Raw genomic sequence first — 6,285 nt, 5'->3', positions numbered from 1 at the left:
AAGGACTTCCCTGAAGTCATCCATCTATGTTAGATACCAGGATTCCTGCATGTTTGTGACATCTCTTGCATTGTTTTCAATACCTTGACTGAAATTATGTAAGTGCCCAAATATGAGGTGCAAGCAACTTTAAGGAAACTAATTTGGCCTCTTCAAGATTTTTAATTAAAGTTTAGACTTGGTCCCAAGGAGATTCTTTGAGCTGTCTTGAAGTTTACAAGAGTTCTAGAGTCTGTTGTCTAGCCTGGCACCTACTGCCTTCCTTATTCCTTAAGTGCACATGTAAGAAAAGTATGTTTTTTTTTTTTTTTTAAAGATAGTCAGTCAACTAGAAATTAATCCTGTTATTTTATATCTAATCTTCTTTTATTAGAGTTTGATTTCCAGTTATAGAGGACAAGGCAGAAAGAGGTTGACTGGAAACTTTCAGAAAACATAAAACAGTCTATTGGGACATGAGAGCTCTTTTCATGTAGTTGCTTTTGTTTTTTTAACCTTGCTTATTTCTCTGCTACAAAAGAAACTATACCTTTAAACTCCAGATAAACCTATACATTTTTTGACTTTCATCTGAATCGTCAGCTATTTTTATAGAAAAAATGGCAGTGAAGTCGCTTAGCAGTAGCACTTTGATTAAAAACAGTGGTGTGTTAAGAGGTTTTTTGCATTTAATTTTTAAATTTTATTTCTAGATCAATAATGTGATTATTGATAATTGTCAAAATGAACATTTGACCCTAATTTTTTTTGATCTGTCTTTTATACATGTTGACAGCTGGTATGTAAAAGTAGTACAATGAGTTTGTGTCAGACTAGACAGGGGAATTACAAAATTCTTGTTCTATACTTAACTTATTCAACTGAATTATATTTTTACCCTTTTATTCTCATGAGTGGCCATTTATTGACATAAGTGGATGTCTTTGTGTGTATTTCTGAAAGTAGGATTTAGCTTTTTATATGTGAAAATTATATAGTATTAGGGAACAAAAGCAGTTTTTTTTTCTCTCTCTCCCAGTGCACAAATGACTGCTTCCTTCCATAATGTGGCTGACATGTAGAAGGAGAAGAGCAAGTGGAGGACTGCAGCACAAGGTACGTTCGCTGTACATCTATTAACTAGTTGAGTTAATGGGGACGCTGCTATATGCATACTGTGTGTGAATCCTTAGGGAGGTGCAAGGACCTCTCTCAAGCAGTAAACATTTCTGTTCCATTGATGTTCTTCTGAGGACACAGTTTCTGGGATTTTGCCTGCTTCTTGGTTCAGGTCAGAAGAACCTTACAGGTTCCACGATCTTCAAAGGTATTCTGAGTTGCTTGTGGCTAAATTTTGTTTTAAACATTTTGAAAAGCAGATGAACATTCAGGTCTTTCATACAGTACAAAGTAGGAAACTTGATGAAAATATTTCTTCTGTGTAGTGGTAATCCTAAATGTATGCTTCTAATGGAATAATTTACAAAACCTAGAAAATTCTGATAAATATATCTAATTTCAATTATTTTTGGTTTGTGTTTTTTTGTTGGTAGTTTGGGTGGAGTTTTATTGTGGTGTGTGTGGAGGTTTTTTGTTTGGTTTTTTGTTGTTGTTTTTAAGGAAATGTGCTGTAGCTAAATACTGGGAATGTGATTCCCCGCCTGATTCTTTACAATAAACTTAACTCAAATGCTAAAGCATATTTAGAGTGGAATTACATTCAATATAATTAATATTTTTTCCATACAACTAAACATGATTTTGAATTAATTTCTATGTAGATAGCAGGCCTAAATCCAAGTTCTTGCTGATAAAACTGCAGTTATGCTTCCCTGGAATGGTTACTGTGCCAGCTGAAAGGTCTAAGACAGTGCAGTTGACATCAGATGGGGGGCTGTGTGAAGCAAGCAAAATTAGCATTAAAAAATTGAAATGTATGAGTCTACAATTACTGTAACACCATAACATGGAGACATTGCAATTGATATTGTAATGGCTTAGATGTCAATGGAATAAGTCAGTGAAACAACTTCAAATAAATGAATAAAGAATTTTAACGGCATCATATTGGTTGGCTTGAGAATTATATTTTAGGGGTACAGAATCTACAGTTAGCTATTAAAAATGCTATAAAGTATGGCTGCTGTGCATAGCTGCTGTTTCTCGGTGTTTAGTGCTTTGGATGTCATCAGCGTTTTTTGAGGTTGTTAACAAAAGAAAATTATTTTAAAGATAAGCACATAATAAGTTTTCTGTTTTTTTTTTTTTTTTGAGTTCTTTACTCTGAAGTGTTTTGACAGACTAAAACTCAAAGTGTAAAAAAAGATATTAAATTGATCTCATCCACCAACTTAGATATCCCCAAAATTAACCAAGTCCAAGAAAGTCAAACATGTCCCCAGGAACCAGCTAACACCACCACCACTCCACCCACCTCTGTCTTTCAAGATGAGAATGTCAGGAAGTTGGCTTCGGGAGACAGATGGAAAATTCCTATGCAACACCAATGTGTTCAACATTTTTTGGTGGCTGCTAGCACAGTGGTTTCAGAAAGGGTTTTTTTCTAACTTACCCAGGCTGGCTGTTGGGAAGGCTAATAAAAACCAGAAAGATAGAGACATTCAAAGGGTTGCATTGAAAAAGGTGGAGGAGTATGTACTTGCATTTCATCAAGTTGCTGCTATATTTTCCACCCCAAAGGAGTTATGTTTCACATTCTTAAATTAATAGAGTTCATCCCAGATTTCTAAAAGGCAAGCTGAGGGAATGCTCCATCAGCTGACATTCATTTTTCATGTGAGTTGTAACAAAGCAAAAGCTCTGAACTCCAGAAAGAAAAGACTAAGTAGGATGAAAACAGGTACTTACAAATTGTTATGTTACATCTGTCCTAAACAGAAGAGTGAAAAACCTCATGAGGAATTCAGTTTAAAAAGACCTAAGGATAGCAATGTAATTAATAACAGGAAATCTTTGTAATGATATTTGCTTACTTAAGTTACCTGCATGAAATAATAATATTAGATTTCATAAAGGTATCATCAGTATCATATGGCATTTTGCTAATAAAATTGTACAAACCAATGTAATTAAAGCTTATCTTAAATTAATTGAGAATCAGCTGTTGGACAGACTTCATAAAGTCCATGTCAACGGCAAAATGCCACTGAGTTCCAAAGTGAGAGATGATATTCCTGGTGCTGCTCAACATCTCCACCATTCATCTCAAAGCACATCGTATAATCTCTGATAACTTAAAAAGGATGCAGGCCATACCTGCAGTGCAAAAGACAGTGTCTTGCAAAGCAAACTAGCTCTGGAAGAGATCTGAAACACCCACTCAGAATGAGTACCACAAGGTCAAAACTAGGGAGCAGTTGAAGAAAGGTGATCATTTTATTACTGCCTCTGAGGACAACAGTGCTGATATTAATGCAGCAATGCTGTATTGCCTCCTTTTCAGGAGACTACTTTTTTGAATGATTTTTGAAAAACTGGAGACAATGCAGGGAGAAGTCATAATGGTGGAAAAAGGCTTTAGACTAAGCAGCTTAACTCAGTCTCTTTAATTGCAAAATTAATAAATGAGAGATGACTTCCTTAGAGTGTAAAGGAGAAATATTAGTAGGCAGTAAAGAGCTCTTTAGTTTTTATAACCTAAGAATCAATATTTAGAAGTTAAGAGTATACATGTTTCAGCTGGAGAGAGAGAACTTTTTGAGACTGCCTAACTTAAAATAGCTGGTGGTTAACATCTGAAATCATAGCAGGGGATGTGGAAAACTACCTGATAAAGCAGAAGAGTTCTGCCTTTGCTGTCTAAACAAGTCTTGGATTCTTTTCTGAAGCATTAATCCTATTTAATTAGAAGTTATTTGATGTAATTAAATTTACTTGTCATATTTAAAATGTTGTAATCTGTAGGAGACCAGACTGCAAATAATGGAAAGATGCTGTCAGCTCTGAAAGTCTCTGAAACTGTGAAAATTCTGGTGGTTATTGCACTCTTTCAATCACCTGCTGATTAATTTCAGGTGTATGTTATGGACACTGCTTGACCTATCTGGAAAAGTGAGAAAATACTAGCAGTATTTTCAGTAGGTGCAAATTCCATCTTCCCCTGTTGTGATACTCGCCTTAGTTTTATTTTTTTTTAACCTGTGCTATGGAGTTGGAATATGCTGATTCATTATGTTGCTCATTTCTCTTTATCAATCGCTGCACAAGAATGTATAAATGATTCATCTGAAGGGAATACTTTTCTGGTAGAAGGTTGACCATAGTATCTACTGCTTGCTTGGATCAAGGCATGAATGTCACCAAAAGTTATTTGTGTTTATTAGCCATTATGTCCCAGATTCTTACACATTTGCTGTTATGTAGCTGCCAGGGAAATCAACACAAGTTGAGTGCCTAAGTGATTGTAACAAATGTGTTAGTGAGGATCTTCTTGAAGACACAATAAAAGAAAGGGGAGCCTTTCTATTGATTTTAGGTGGAAATGGAATTGGAGCCCAACAGTGACTAACTACCTTAAATACGAGAAGAAAAAAACAGACTTTCAACACATGAAATTTATACATTTTTTTTTTTTTTTGTTCTGTACTTGTGATTACCTGAAGCCTCCTTTTAGCAGATACAGAATTAGTGAAGTTTTTATAATGCAGAGAATGCTTGATGCAAACTGATTCAAATTCTGTCTTGTTAAAGCCTTTCATCTCCAATAGAAGGGATATAGTGCTTCAAAGGGGAATTTTTTTCCCAGAATGTAATACATTCCTACAGTGGCTTGGCAATTGGAAAGGGCAAATGTCCTTAGTGCTGTACCACAGAAGGAGACAGTGGGCAGTTTAGTGAAAATTAGGAGTCTAGGACACATTCAGCCGTCCATTGGTGTAGCTATTCATTCCTCCTGGAATTCAGCTTGATTTAGCCATTTCTAATAGCAGTCCTTTTCCTTATCTGACTCAGACCTTATCTAAATCAGAGCAAACCAAATGGAATGCCCTGATGGCTGCTTAATTATGTTCATGCTTTTGCACTGTGATACAGTTCAGCACAGTGCTGAGTAATGTACAGCCAGACAACTGACCTGTCCCTCCAGAAGAGACATCAGCAGGACAGAATCAGAAATTTTAAAGCCAAAATTTTTGTTATAATACAAACTTTGAAATGCCTCTTAAAAAAAAGTATCTTTATTGTTCAGTTTAATGTAAAGGACAATATATGTGGAAGGAAGAAGTTTTACTTTTGAAAACTGAATAAAATTTTCTAAGGAAAATGAGCATTTGTTTGAATGACACTGAATGGGAGTGGATCAACATCATTGTAATTTCAACCATTCTATTTTGGAACTCCTTGCTCATTTGCAATTCTGTACTTGCTTTGTAATTATAATGGTTTGCAATTCTGAGCTTTTAGTGGCAAGCCTGAAACTGTGCATATAACATAACCATAAAATTATGACCCAGCGATGTTTTAATAGTCTAATATCAAATGGATGGATTTTAAAAACTTTTTCTATGCTATCAAAAAAGAATTCTATTTCTATGACAAATAATTCAGAGCAGACTGAGAAAAATCAGATGAAGATGAGTTATTGCAATGAGAGCAGAGCATTCATACTTTAGTAATGAACAAATATTCAAAAAGCATTGGCTGAAGATTTCAATGACATCTGCAGCCAAGGAATTGTCTGTAAATAATTAAACCACCTTAGCTAACACATGTGCAGTTTATGATCCTGCTCCTACTAAGCCTGTGGCAAAATGTCTCTGAATTCCATAAAGTAGGAATGAGCTCAAAGTATCAACACCTTATCTAATAACATTCTACACCTTTTTAACTTTTCATGATATGGGTTAGGGATCAAAGCCAAGGAGTTAACACTGAATTAAGCCATGTCCATCTTCTGTTTTTCTCAGTACTGCTAAACTAGCTTCATGGAGGCACTTAAATTGCATTTTTTTTAAACATGAAAAAAGTATTGAGACAGATTGTAGGAAGTCACCTCTGTCTCTCCTGGTCCTGTTGTGCTTTAGGAGGCAAGGAACAAAAAGCAAACAGAAGGAAAGGAGAAGAAAAATATTAAACAGGTCTTAGTTCAACCAATACACTGAGTATGAAGTTATGACTTCACATATTAACCATAAACCCCACTACTGTGAGCACTGCAGAAGCTGTGAAATCCTTGCTCCATTTCCTATGTCTGCTGTAGCTCATTGATTGCCAAATGGGGCAGGAGAGGCTTTTAATTAAACTCATATGTGATGTCTCTGCTTTAAATTAGTGCCAAATGGCTGAGCT

This window comes from Falco punctatus (assembly GCF_963210335.1).
Source record: "Falco punctatus genome assembly, chromosome: 1".
Classification (NCBI taxonomy): Eukaryota; Metazoa; Chordata; class Aves; order Falconiformes; family Falconidae; genus Falco; species Falco punctatus.
Note: the sequence above shows the minus strand (reverse complement) of the source record.